The sequence below is a fragment of the Elaeis guineensis genome, chromosome 13 (genome assembly GCF_000442705.2).
Source record: "Elaeis guineensis isolate ETL-2024a chromosome 13, EG11, whole genome shotgun sequence".
NCBI lineage: Eukaryota > Viridiplantae > Streptophyta > Magnoliopsida > Arecales > Arecaceae > Elaeis > Elaeis guineensis.
Window position 1 is genome coordinate 78735383 of NC_026005.2, and position 14925 is coordinate 78750307.

The 14925-nt window shown below is 35.9% G+C and overlaps 1 non-coding gene across 1 annotated transcript; it reads right to left on the reverse strand.

Moving 5' to 3' along the window:
• Positions 1–12502: 12502 nt before the first annotated feature.
• On the reverse strand, positions 12503–12608 carry LOC140853565 (small nucleolar RNA R71). Its single transcript, XR_012136635.1, has one exon. It is a non-coding gene; the product is annotated as a small nucleolar RNA R71 (small nucleolar RNA).
• Positions 12609–14925: the final 2317 nt, after the last annotated feature.

Below are 14925 nucleotides of genomic sequence, written 5' to 3' on the forward strand. Positions count from 1 at the left end.
GCCTTCTTCTCCTCGTTTTTCACTCTGGAAGAAGATCATCTCAACTTGGCATGTAAAAAAGTGGGATACCCAACCTTAGGCATGGAAAGGAAAGAGGGAGAGAGGAAGTGGCATGGAGAAGAAAAGAGGGAGAGAGATCTGATTTTTAATCAATAAAAAAATTGATGAACTCTAGGAGATCTTCTCTTTATATAGGCCATTTCCTGATTCAAAGAGAAATCCAACTAACTTAAAAAGGTACATCCTTATCTCATAAGAAATTCTACCTTTTTAATCTAATTTTTTCTCAATAAAATCAAATTTAATTGATATGTAATCATCCTCCTTTGGTAAGAACATGGGGCACCCTGGTCAGATATGGAATCTAAATGGGCACCTTATGCCATGTGGGGTAGGTGTTGGCTTCCCTTAGGGTTTCCAGGCATATAAGAGGGGACGTGGCCCTCTCTCTCTCTCCTTCCATGCCCATCTATTGGAGGGGGTGGGCCCCTCAAACAATATCCAGGGTTGGCGCCCCATGGTCCTGCCAAAAAGGGAGGAAGGCACCACCCTTCTTTCCAACTATTTCACACACCACTAAGAGATAATTAGAAGATAATATTGAGATAATGATGAGATAATTTAGCCAACTAATTGACTTAATCCAATCCTCTTGAGCTCACAATTAGGAGCCCAATTAAACACAAAGGATTTAGGTTAGGTTCAAGGCTATGGACTTGATCCAATCGAAGTTTCGAGAAGAATTAGGTTTAACCATGTGCTAGCATGGTTCTCTTAGACCCAATAGAATTTTAATAAACTCTAATCCAATTAGAACTTCATAAGCTCAATTGGTAAATTCAAAATTAAATCCCTTAATATGTGACCCCATAGGTTTCATTCTATCTAGTAGTGAGATATATTGTGATCTCCATCACAATATCATCGAAATACTTTTCGATGGATTGGAATATTTTCAATTCTACCCTTCGAGAGTCATCGATTATCAAGATGATGCCTGATGAGTCTCACAATCCACCAGTAACACCTAGCAGTATGTAGTGGCAACATAGTAGAATGAAAGTATGAACCCTAGGTGCAGTTAACGTATGATTCAGTCCTTCTATCATGAGTCCCAACTTGATAGAGGTCATGAAGAACTCATCAGACCCCAATATCAGTCATATGCTAGATTGACTCGACTCGAATTCATTTGTGAATCACGTAGAAATTTTTTTCTAGTATTCACACTTGCTTTGGCTAAAAATATTCTGAACTTAGTTTTGCAAATCACATAGGACTTCTTCTTTTCTATCAAGGTCAATAGATTCTTTCTAGGTACATCTTACTCCAACAGCGAATCTAAATTTACTGAAAATAACATGCACAGTAAGAATCTGAATGACTAAGGATCAAAAAATGTGCAGTCAAACTCAGTAACCTCACTGCGAGTAATCAATAACATCGTAGGTCAAAGAACCACTCACACCACTACAGCATCGAGAAGACCACTAATGAGTGAATAGATATCTATATGGTTTCTCGTATTGATCACACTCAGTACAAGTTATTCTCTAACAACCATCTGTATCCTCACCTCAGTGTCCCTATACTGCAGATTTGAGACTCATCTACCCACAAGAGCGGTGAACTGTGCATCGATCTTGAATGGATGGATCACTGTCCTCTGTGATGATCTTTTGATCAAGAGCATTTAAAAATTAACCACTAATTAATGTATGTCTCAAATTCTTAATATTTTAAAAATATATAAAAAATCATCTTTGTTAATTTCTAGGATAAATAATGAACACATAAATATAATTGGAATGAAAAAGCCCTTTATTGATAATAAAAAGTTACAAGTATAAGTTTAAGCCCTGGAAATACATAATGTGTCAGTCAATAATTGACTTCTAAGATACAAATCTAACATAAGCATCATATATGCACCAAGACTACATTACATCTATCCCCATAGCAAGCCTTGTAGTTGTACAATAAATCTGCTATGGTTCTTCACATAATATAGATCTAGCTTGAAGAAAGGCCCTAAGTAGTATTTCCTAACATTAGAATTTTTTTTTTTCAATTTCAAGACCACTTTAATCAGATTGGCTAGGTAAGTAGGTGGGAGGCTCTCCGTAGCTTTCCTTAGACACCAACAAGTTGGTTAGATAAGCAAATGGATCTAATTAGATAACCATCTTTAATACTTTTTAAATATCAATTGATCAAAAATTGATTAACTCACAATTGCTATCACTATAACTTAATATAATTTTTATGAGGACTTTATCGATATCATGCACATTCTAACATAAATCATATAAAATTCAACAGCATATATATTAAATCTATGATTCTATCATATATGCATCAATTCATATCAAATTATATGAATATATAATTATCACATGTGTTGGGTTCCAACCATGCAGTGAAAAATAATTTTTTAAAAAATTTAAAATAAGCAAATCAATAGCTTTATCAAATAAAACTATCGAGCCGAATCCAAAATCCTAGAATCACTTTGTTGATCACGATCAAAGCAAATTCAAGCATGCAAAGAGATAAAAAATTATACTTTAATCAATATAAAAAAATGACACATTGGTGTTCTCCACAAGACTTCAAGGTAGAAGTCCTCCAATGGTGATCCACATGGGAGTTGGCCAAAGTCCTTCCCAACTAGTGCATTGCCGCAGCCTTGTCTTCTCAAGAACACTACTGGCTTTAAACTTACGTCACGATCGCACCAAAGTCCAATTACTTTCGATCTCACCACCAGAATGACTCCAAAAAGATACTCTTCAGATGTTATACAACTTAAGATTTTATTTTTGACTTCAACATATAGAAAAATCAAATCCTAGGGCACTCAAGCAACACTTGCTGAAAATCTAACCACCCTAGTAGCAACTTTTGCCTCTCAAAATTCCCTCTTTTTTTTCTCAAATTTTTTTAGATTTTTTTATGTTTACCACATCCCTCCTCTTAGTCTCAACCAAAAATCACCATAAGAAACCATTTGGGGCATCCCTATAAATAGGGGACCATGGGACGTCACATGAGATCTTGGGGCACCAACCTTTGGTACTCCAACTTCCCAAGTGCCAAATAAATTTATTAAGTGAATTTTTAGAAATTTAGATAATTAGAGTAGAAGGGCTCTTAGTCTTCTATATGTCATAAAAATTTAAATTAAATTTGGCATCAAATTATAGGAGAACTGATCGGAAATTTGAGGTAATGCGTAATAGTTAAGAGCCTTCATTAAGAAGAACTCTCCACTTCTCATGCCAATTTAAGGTGGGCGGCATTTATTTTTGCCATGACTTCTGGTGGATATGGAGGACTCCTCCACTTGAAACTCTTTCAAGTTGGATGAGGATCCAATTCAAATTGACCCAATCCCATTAGGTCAAAGCCAACTGGTCTAGGTTAACTCAAATAATTTGATCTAAACCAATTTAAAAATTTGGGTTAATACAATATGTTAGCATATCAAATTAACCCATAGAATTTATATTAAACTCTAATTAGATCAGATCAAAGTCAAATCCCAAAGTATGTGACCCATTGGGCTCTAAATCTAGCCAGCAGTGATCCAGACTTTCGACGTAACCCTAATCCAATAAGATTAGATCAATCGAAGAGTCCCAATCAACTTAGACTCTTCCAATTTGACTCCAAAATTATTTTTTTTTTAATTTTGATGAATTCATAAGTCCAGATTGACGTCTAGCAATGTGTCATGACTATCTGCAAGATCTAAAATTTTGGTAAAAAATTACCAAAATATCCTTGAGTGGTAAATTTTTGTGTAATTCAATCTTTCAGTCAAACAACATCCTAGATGAGCTGTGGGCATAAAAATATATCAAATCCAATCACTTATCATTATGTATCTCAATCAGAAGATGATGATTCAGTTGATGATACATTAAAAATTTTTTTCTAATTATCATCCTGCTTTGGCCAAAGACTTTCAGAATCATCATCCTATGAGATCACATAGGATGTTCGCTCCTCTTATTAGGAGTGATTGATCTCTTATTGATCACTCACAACCTCCATGCATACTTCACCATATTCAGAATAACTCACACAATGATCAAAGAACCAAGCTAGGTAGTGAACCAAAATATGGATCCATGTACACAAGGTACCATGGTGACCTCAGGTCTAAAGATCACTTGCACAACTCCCACTAGAGAATCATCAGTTGACATGTAAATAAGACTCCATTTGATATTCTCTCGTAGGTTAATTCAGTGAACTCATTCACTAATGAGCATCCATATTCTTGTATTAGTGTCACCACATAAGTGGTTGTGAGATCAACCATCCTCATTTTTGCGCATACATAGGACATGCCAGTTTTATCTGTATCATTGATCCCTGACTCAATATACCAATGACTAGAAATATTTTAGATTAGGGCTATCGAGGAATTAGGTCTCACTGGTGTGATCTCATCACGGCCCTAAAACCATTGTCCAAACCTATGGGGTTCATTATAATCTTAAAATTAATAAGATATAGTATATAATGAATCAAAAATATCTATTTTATTAATAATATAAATACTAATTTACATAAGTTTGAAAGATAAATTACAAAAATATCCTATCGCATTCTATTTGCGATTGGCTTGTTGGGCATTATTCTTTCAATCTCTCACTTGCACTTAAAGCCAATCATCCCTATACTTGATACCCATGCTATCAAGATGACGGTCAAACTACTGTATTGATAGGGCCTTAGTGAATAGGTCCGTTATATTATTCTTGGTGTCAACTCACTCCACGATCACATCACGTCTTTCGATTATCTCTCGAACGAGGTGGAACCATCTTAGGATGTGCTTGGATTTATGGTGAGACCTTAGTTCTTTGGCTTGAGCAACTGTCCTAGTATTATTACAATAAAGGAGTACTGATTGTTCAATCTCTAGAACCACACCCAACTCAGTGATAAATTTTTTCATCCAGACGGCCTTCTTAGTAGCCTCACTTGCAGCAATATACTCAGCCTCAGTGATCGAGTCAGTAATCATTTGCTATTTGAAATTTTTCCAACTTACTGCACCACCATACAAGGTGAACACATATTCAGATATGGATTTGCTATCATCTAGATCAGATTGAAAACTAGAATCGATATAACCTTTCAGTTTTAAATCAGATCCACCATATATCAGAAAAATATCTCTAGTCCTTCTCAAGTACTTGAATATATTTTTTACTGCTTTCCAATGATTCTCTCCGAGATCAGTCTGAAATATGCTTACAATGTCCAAGACATAAGTAACATCAGGTCTGATACATAACATAGCATACATTATTGATCCTACAGCTGAAGCATAAGGAATAGAACTCATTCTATTTCTCTCTTCAGGTCTCTTAGGAGACATCTTCTTAGAGAGTTGTATGCCATGACCTATAGACAAATAACCTCTTTTACTTTCCTTCATGTTGAATCTCTTCAACATAAGGTCAATGTACCTAGATTGGGACAAGCCTAGCACCCTATTGCTTCTATCCCTATAGATCTTAATACCAAGTATATAGGATGCCTTACCCAAGTCTTTCATGAAAAATTTTTGTGATAGCCAAGTTTTGACCAATTGCAACATCGGAATATCATTCTCAATAAGTAATATATCATCCACATACAAGACTAGGAAGACAATAACACTCTCACTAGTCTTCTTATACACATAAGATTTATCCATATTTTTGATAAAGCCAAACGATTTGACTGTCTCATCAAAATGGATGTTCCAGCTCTTCGATGCTTGCTTCAATCCATAAATGGATCTATTCAACTTGCATACCTGATTTACTCTCCCACTAGAGACAGATCCCTCTGGCTGAGTCATATAGACTTCTTCCTTAAGATTTTCATTGAGGAAGGCAGTCTTGACATCCATCTGTCAGATCTCATAGTCATGGTATGCTGTAATAGCAAGCATTATCCAAATAGACTTGAGCATGGCTATCGACGAAAAAAGATTTCTTTATAATCAACACCTTATTTTTGTCTGAAACTTTTTGCCACAAGCCTGGCCTTATAGGTCTCTACCTGGCCATCACTCCAATCTTCTTTTTGAAGATCCATTTGCCGCCTATTGGGGTCACACCCTCAAGCGCATCAACCAAGTCCATACTTGGTTGGCATACATGGAGTCCATTTTAGATTTCATGGTATTGAGCCACTTGTCAGAGTCATTACTCATGACAGCTTTCGAATAGGTCGTAGGATCATCATTCTCAATGATGTGGGTTGTGTTGTCATTCTCAATGATAAATCCATACCTGAGTGGTACACTATGCACTCTACTTGACCTTCGGAGAAGAGGTGTGTGTACTGGTTGTGACTCAACAATGGACACAATTGAGAACTATTTGGTAAATCCTGGATGGATTGTAGGTTTTGAACTTCCTCAAGTTCAACAGACCTCCCACTGCCTCCTTCTTGGATAAACTCTTTCTCCAGAAAAATGGCATGCCTACCAACAAACAATTTTTATTGAGTAGGGTTGTAGAAGAGTATCTTATACTCTCTTTGGGATAACCTACAAACTTATATTTTTCTGATCTAGCATCCAGCTTATGTCCATCAATATTTTTCACATAAGCTAGACAATCCCAAATCTTAAGATGCTTAAGATTGAATCTTTTTCCTTTTTATATTTTATATAGAGTGTTAGAAACAAATTTTAAAGGTATTTTATTTAAAATATATGCTGCAGCCTCGAGGACGTATCCTCAAAAGGATATTGAAAGATCCGTGAAACACATCATGGACCGCACTATATCTAATAACTTGCGATTCCTCCTTTCTGCAGTTTCATTTAATTGTAGAGTATAAGAAGGTATCCATTGAGAGAGTATTCTATTTTATTTCAAATAATCAAAAAACTCACTGGATAAGTATTCTCTTCCTCGATCCGATCGAAGAGTTTCAATACTTTTATCAGTTTATTTTTTCATCATTTTTTGATACTCTTTAAATTTGTCAAAGACTTCAAATTTATATTTCATGAAATACACATATCCAAACCTTAACCTATCATCAGTAAACATGATGAAGTAAGAGTATCCACCTCTGGCTTGAGTCGACATTGGACCACATACATCAGTATGTACAAAGTTCAAAATGTCACTCGTCCGATCTCCATATCCAATAAATGGAGTCTTGATCATTTTTTTCATGAGATAAGATTCACAAGTTCCATATGATTCATAATCATGAAGATCAAAGAAATTATCTTTGTATAACTTGTTAATCTTTGACTCATTTATATGGCCAAGTCGGTAGTGCCAGACGTATGTGACATTCACATCCTCTCTCTTTCTTTTCTTCACATTATCAACATGAAGTACATTATCATTAAGTGAAAGAAACATAAGACCATTATTAATAAAAGTACTACCATAATATTCATTAGAAAAATAAATAGAACAACCATTGTTCTTTGCAATTATTATTGGGAATTATGTCCTAAAATCAATCGTTTGACGATTGAGTTCATCCTTGTATATCAATTATTGATTATTGAATAATAGTTATTCTGATATTTATTAAAAAATATATCCTAAAACCTATCAACTAAGTGGTAGATGATTGGAATTAGTATATGAATTATCTAATAATAATAGTTATTTGGCAGATTCATCATCAAAGTTTTATCTTCCTTAAATAAACTCCTAAATTATGATGAAGTCCTTAGAACCACAATCAATCGATAAAGAAAGATTTATTGGATGGTTCTTAAATTATTCACGATCAAATGATAAGTTATTAACAAGGACGATAACTTATCAAGTGTAGGTCGCTGTATGCCATATGCGTTGGTTGTCCTCGTAACCAAGTGGTATGGAGACACTGGTATGGCATCCAGGTGAGATGTAAGAGTACATCTACATTGAACATAACCAATGTAACACTCTACTGTCAAGAGTAGTTAGGTAAGACCAATGGATATAAGTGTCCCTCCGACCTGAGATCACCACGGTGACTTGCAAGCAACTCATTGTGCTTTGGTGCTGGACTACCTGTATTTTTAATATAGGTTCGAAAGATTTTTGGGTACAGTTAAGTACTTGTGAAGTCAGTGTATGAGTCAAGATGGGATTGACCACTCTTGATTAACTTCAGAAAGAGAATATCTCGCTGTGTTTCAGTTTAGCAAAACCTAGGCCTGGGTAATCCTCGTGAGCAATCACAGGATTTACAAAATTTTGAGACACAATAGAGATAACTTATATAAGTGATTGACAGCATACTCGAAGTTGTCTTGAGCATTATTGATCAAAAAGATGAATTATACAGTAACCATGGGTTAGGGTTCTTAGAATGTTGCTTTGCATACATTCGATCTATCTGGATGTCAGAAACTATTGCTAGATGGTTACTTCGACTGGTACAAAAATTGATTTCTGTATTATCAGTTTAGGTTCGAACCTATAGGGTCACACATGTAAGAGGTTGTAATCTAATCAGATGGTTATTCGATGATTGATAATCATTCTAAGGTTAAACAATCAATGTGATTGATGTTTGACCTAATGCAAGTGTTGCAGGAGGATCATTAGCAATTGGATTGCTAATTGACTCAATCTAATTGAGCAATTGGGCTGAGAATAAATCTAATTGAATATGATTTAATTAAAATTAATTTAAATTTAATTGAATTAAGTCTAATTAATTTGTTGGATAAGCCAGTTGCAAGGGAGAACAAGTCCCTGTTTGACTAGGACTTGTATGCACCTAATTCCTAATTAAGTTAGGATTTAAATTAAATATGATTTAATCTAATATAATTAGACTCTTAGTTAGACTAGAATCACCATTAATTAGGTTATAATTAATTTAAATTAGGTTCAAAGTATTTGACCTAATCTAAATAAGAATCCTAGTTAGACTAGGATTCCATCTTCTCTTGCGCCACCTAAGAAAATCAAAACCCACGCCCACTAATTAGTTCCAGATAATTTTTTTATGATTTCTATATCTAAGGGAAGTAATCTTACACTACTTATTCTAGAGATTTGAATCATATTTAATCTGGTTCAATATAAAAAATTAATTTGGTTCATTGTGGAAAGTGGTTTAGCCTATTTCTCTTTTTGAAAGAGTCCCTCTTCACAAGGACTCTTCCCTCCCTCTCTTGCACCAACTTTTCCCATGTTTATCCTATTTTTTATTGCCCCTTTTATGGTTACTTTTATGCTATCCATGAAATAAATGAGATAGGGGGCATCCAAGAGTTGGATGCCCCAAGGACTCCTTGTTAGACTAGGTCTTATGACCTAATCTGCCATAAAAAAGGAGGCCGCCCCATATGCCATGATATAGGAGTCAAAAATTTGTGAAAAATTGAGAGAATTACCAAAGGAGAATGAGGAAGACCTGGGAGGTTTTAGGCACCAAAATCCATGGAGGAGAGTCTTCTAACAAGAGATCAAAAGTTGATGTCTTGTAGAGAAGAAAGGTAAGAGAGAAGATTGTCTTCTCTTATTGGTTTTCTTTCATATTTTTTTTTCTTTTTTATTTTTGTGTTTTTATGTGATAAAAATATGAGAGAGAAAGAAGGATTACATGGGTGGTTTGAGGTACCAAAATTTTTGGAGAAAAGTCTTCAATCAAGAGATCAAAGGTTGATGTCTTGTAGAGAGAAAGATAAGAGAGAAGATTGTCTTCTCTTATTATTTTTTTTTTTCATATTAATATCTCTTTGTTTTATGTTTTTCATATGATAAAAAATTTGAAAGAGAAAGAGGGATGGTGTGATGAATTCATGCTCCCAAGAGTTGGAGCATGGTAATCTTATTTTGGACATGATATGATCATGTTCTGATGGAAGAAGAAGAAGAAAAGAAGGTCTTTTCTTAAGGTTTCTTTTAGAACCCTTTTTTTCTATTGATAAACACTTAATTTAAGTCATTTAAAATAAAAAATTATATTTAATTTATTTTATTTATTAAAAATTTAATACTTTTTTTTATGTTTTACAGGAAAGATGATCGTCGATACAAAGAGTCCGATTCATAGATCAAAAAGACTCAAGTTTGAAGAAATTTAGACTTAAAATAAAATTAAAATAAAAGAAGGATGCATACGGTATTATAAAAAATGAAGATACTATGCAAGAAATTCAAAAAGATATAGACGTCATTGTGAAGAAACAAAAGTTTCTTTTTGGAATACAAAAAGAATGTTCACGCGGCAGTGTTCCTGGGCGCGCGGGTGAGCGCGTGGGTGCGCAGGTGTGCACGGACGAGGGGTGGACGCAGCGTGGGTGCGCGAGCGAGCGCAGGCACAGGTGCGGCATCGCACGAGTGCGGGCGTGCAGGTGTGGGTGCGAGCGCGGCGAGCGAGTGCTCGGCAGGTGGGTTCGCGGGGAGTTTTTGCTGGCGGACGAACAGATGCTTATTAAAGGAAAAAAATTAATATTTAGAAGTACTTTGAGAGGAAAGATTTGTATTTTTTTTATTTATTTGTGATCTTTCCATCTCATCCATCCATCTTTTAGTCTTTAGCATTTTTTTTAGTCCCACATCGGAAAATCATGTAAAACTCCTCCCTCCTAACACCTATAAAAAGACTTTTGTACTCCCATTGGAGGGGGAGCCCAAAAATTTTTCTAGAGCCTTGCATAGAGGAATAGAAAGGGACTACTTCATGAGCAGCTAGGCTAGCAATCTCGGGAGTGGAGAAGAAATTTTGTAACGACATAGAGATGGTTCATTGTTCTAAACTTTCTTGTATTTCTTTATATGCAATAAAGATTATGCTTTTTATTTAAATCGTCATGAGTTCTTTATTTGCTCTCCTTCATAAGCTTTTATTTATGCTTTCTTGTTAGATTAATATTAGGAACAACTTTTACTTTTCGAAGACGCACCATGATCTACGGATACGGGGCGTATCAAAGAAAGAAGAGTTGTTTACCTAGTATATTTCGGAGATGCACCGTGATCTATGGGTACGGGGCGTACCGAGAAAAGACAGGTATTTTTTTAATATTAATCATATCTATTTAATTAAAAAAAAGAGATACAACTCTACTAGTGCAAAATTAATTCAAAACTTTCGAGCTCTTTATTTTTTAATTACATCAATTTTAAGATAATTTATTTTTTAAATCAAAAACAATGCTTCTTTCTTTTATTTTGCAATCTCAACTTAGCCCAAGGTCCCTGAGGATACGATCTCGACTCATCCTACCTACGTAGTGAGTAGAGTTATTTTTGGTGCTATCAACGACTATGCATCAAATTTTGACACCGTTGTCGGGGACCTTGGCACGGTTGAATTAAAAAAAAAAAGCCACTGATATTTCATAACACTTAACTAAAATAGCGTAACCTCAAATATAAAAATTTCTAACTTGATTGGACACCTTGTTTCTTTACATCTCATCTCCATAATTAATCTTAAGGGCAATAACCCATTAATCAGATAAGGTGGGGATTTGATCACCCTTCTTTGGCCCACAAATCACTCCCTTGCATTTGCATAACCTAGACCTTAATCTAAAATTAATTAGACGTTGACCCCTAAGGATTTCGAGCTCAATAGGATAAGAAAGCTCTAGAGTTGAATCGAGTGCGGATTGGTTAATTGCTCGGTGTCTAAGGCAAGTGGTTAAAGAAAGTGGTTTTCAATTGGTTTCGTTGACTAACCTGGCCAACTCTGTTGGTGTCTAAGGAAAGCAACGAGCAGGAAACCTCCCACATCTTACGCTTACCTGGCCGAGTCAGTTAGTCAGTCTTGAGCTTGGAGTGCTCAAAGGTGGTCTTGGAAGTTAGGAGCTGTCTAGATCTAAGTTAACCTTAAGATAGAGAGTCTATGCTTGTTTAAGTTGATTGGAATTAACATCTAAACATTAACTAATTTCTTTCTTTTCATAGATTTAAGATTCTTAGGTTTTTCTCTTTAGATTTTCTTCATTCTTTTCTCACTTTATTATAAAAATATATATATTATAAAAACTAAAATTTTCTGTTTGCTCTACAGTATAATTATAAGGTGTATGCTTGGTCGTAGATCGTTATGACCAGAAATCCAACCTTTTGATCCAGAAATAGAAAGAACCTTTAGAGCCAACAGACGTAAAAATATGGACCGAAATCAGGAGAATGATCCACCCAAGCAATTGAAGGAGTACTTTACTCCTTCCACATATACCTACTCTCCTTGTATTCAAGTGCCCCCTGTGGAGGCCACTCAATATGAAATTAAGTCCAGTATAATCCAAATGTTACCTTCATTTTATGGACTTAGTAATGAGGACCCTTATAAACATCTTGAAGAATATCTTGAGATATGCTCAACTGTCAAAATTCACAACTTCTTCGATGATGCTCTTAGGTTAAAATTATTTTTTTTCTCACTTAAAGACAAAGCCAAATACTGGCTACATACTTTGAATTCCATGACTATATCAACCTGGGACCAGCTGCAAGGAGAGTTTCTCAAGAAATATTTTCCCATAGGAAAAACTAATCAAATAAGAAAAGCCATAACTAGTTTTTCCCAATTAGATGGAGAAATATTTCATGAAACATGGGAGAGATTAAAGGACCTTATTAGAAAATATTCTCACCATGCTGTACCCAAGTGGCAGTTAATCCAATATTTTTATGATGGGCTATCTGAAAGACATCGATAAATGGTCGATGCATCATGCGGTGGGACATTCATGCTGAAAAGTGAGGATGAGGCATGGCAACTGTTTGAAATTTTAAGTAAAAATTTATTACATCATATGTCTGCCTCTATTAGAGATAAACCCATGTTAAACCCGAAGAGAGGTGGGATATATGAAGTAGAAAATGCCATAGATATCCATCATAAGGTAGATGAACTGTCCCAAAAATTAGATAGTCTTCTAAATACTGGACAATCTCCGATTCCACCTAACCCAATCCAAGAAGTTTGTGCATTGTGTGCAAGTTCGAACCATCTTGTTAGTGAATGCCCAACCACACCTCAATTTTCTGAGTTTGTGCATGAGTAGGTTCAACAAGCTCAAGTCCAACAAGCTCGCAGACCAGAAAACGATCCTTATTCGAACACTTATAACCCAGGCTGGAGAAATCATCCAAATTTTTTCTGAAGACCACAACCAGTAGTTGGCCCTGTCGTACCTCGACCTCAATATCAGGACCCAACATATAGGCATGGACCATACCATCAATTTTAAAATATTCCTCAACCGTCTACTACTGGTCACAGCTCAACTTTTGAGGAAAAAATTCTGAAAGCACTAGAACGATTAGAAGTCAATACTCAGACCCTTAACTCCCACACATAATCCATTAATCCATTGCTAAGCTAGAGACCCAAATAGGTCAACTAGCGACTGCATTCAGTAGGAGGGAAGGAGGAAAATTACCTAGCCAACCCGAGAGCAACCCAAGAGGGCAATTTGTGATTGAGAGCTCTAATACCCCAAAAGTTTTTTCTGAATATGCCAAATCAATCATGACTCTGAGAAGTGGGAAGGTCATTGAACACACTAGTAAAACTAATGAGATCGATCCTAAACCTCTAACCGAAGTCAAATCACCCAAGAACAAGGAGGACCTGAAAATAGAGAAGGAACCAACTGCACCGAAATCATCTTACTTGCCTAAAGCCCCATTTCTGGATGCCCTGAAAGCCCCTATTCCTGCAGATAAGAAGAGAGGAAAACTCGATGAGATGTTGGAATTGTTTAAGCAAGTCCAAATTAATCTTTCCCTTCTAGATGCAATCAAACAGGTCCCTACTTATGCCAAATTTTTGAAGGATTTGTGCACCCAAAAACATAAATCTAGATCACAAATCCCAAAGAAAGTATGCCTCACTGAACAGGCTAGTTCTGTCTTCCAGCATGCCACTCCTCCAAAGCTTAAGGACCCAGGAGCCCCCATCATTTCCTGTGTTATAGGAGATTATCACATTGAAAAAGCTCTTCTGAATTTAGGAGCAAGTGTGAATCTTTTACCTAGTTCGGTGTATGAACTTTTTGGATTCGAAGAACTGAAACCCACATCAGTCACACTGCAGTTAGCTGACAGATCAATTAAGGAACCACGTGGAATGCTTGAGGATGTCTTGATCAAGGTAGATGAGTTTTACTTTCCAGTTGATTTTCTGATTCTCGACATGCAACTAAGTGGCAACCCCAGATAAATTCCCATTATCTTAGGACGACCCTTCCTAGCTACAGCAAATGCATGCATTAATTGTAGGACAGGAGTCATGGATGTATCGTTTGGAAATACGAAACTAAGACTAAATGTGTTTGGTGCTTCCCAAGGACCATCAATGGATAGTTGCTTCGAAGTAGATACACTAGAAGATATTATAGAAGATGCAACACCCACAATTCTAGCACCAAACCCCTTAGATACTTGCTTGGCTCACTTTGGAGTATATGACTTTGAGGAATATATGAAAGAAGTTAACATCTTGTTGGATACACCACACGATAAAACCACTCCTCCATAGAGGCTATCGGTTGGTTGGTATTCTGAAGTTAACATCAGGAAGCACAATTGGTTGGTATTCTGAAGGAATACAAAGAGGCTATCGGTTGGTCCATTGCCGATTTAAAAGAAATTGACCCCTCCATTTGCATGCACCATATTCATTTTGAGGAACATGCCAAACCCCATCGAGATATGCAGAGGAGATTGAACCCAAACATGCATGAAGTAGTAAAGAAAGAGGTGGTAAAGTGGTTAGATGCTGGAATCATCTACCCCATATCCGATAGTAAATGGGTCAGTCCCACTCAAGTAGTACCTAAGAAATCAGGTATTACTATGGTTGAGAATGAAGAAGGTGAACTGCTTCCCACTCGCATATCATCTGGATGGTGAGTATGCATAGATTATAGAAAACTAAATGCCGTTACTAGGAAGGACCATTTTTCATTGC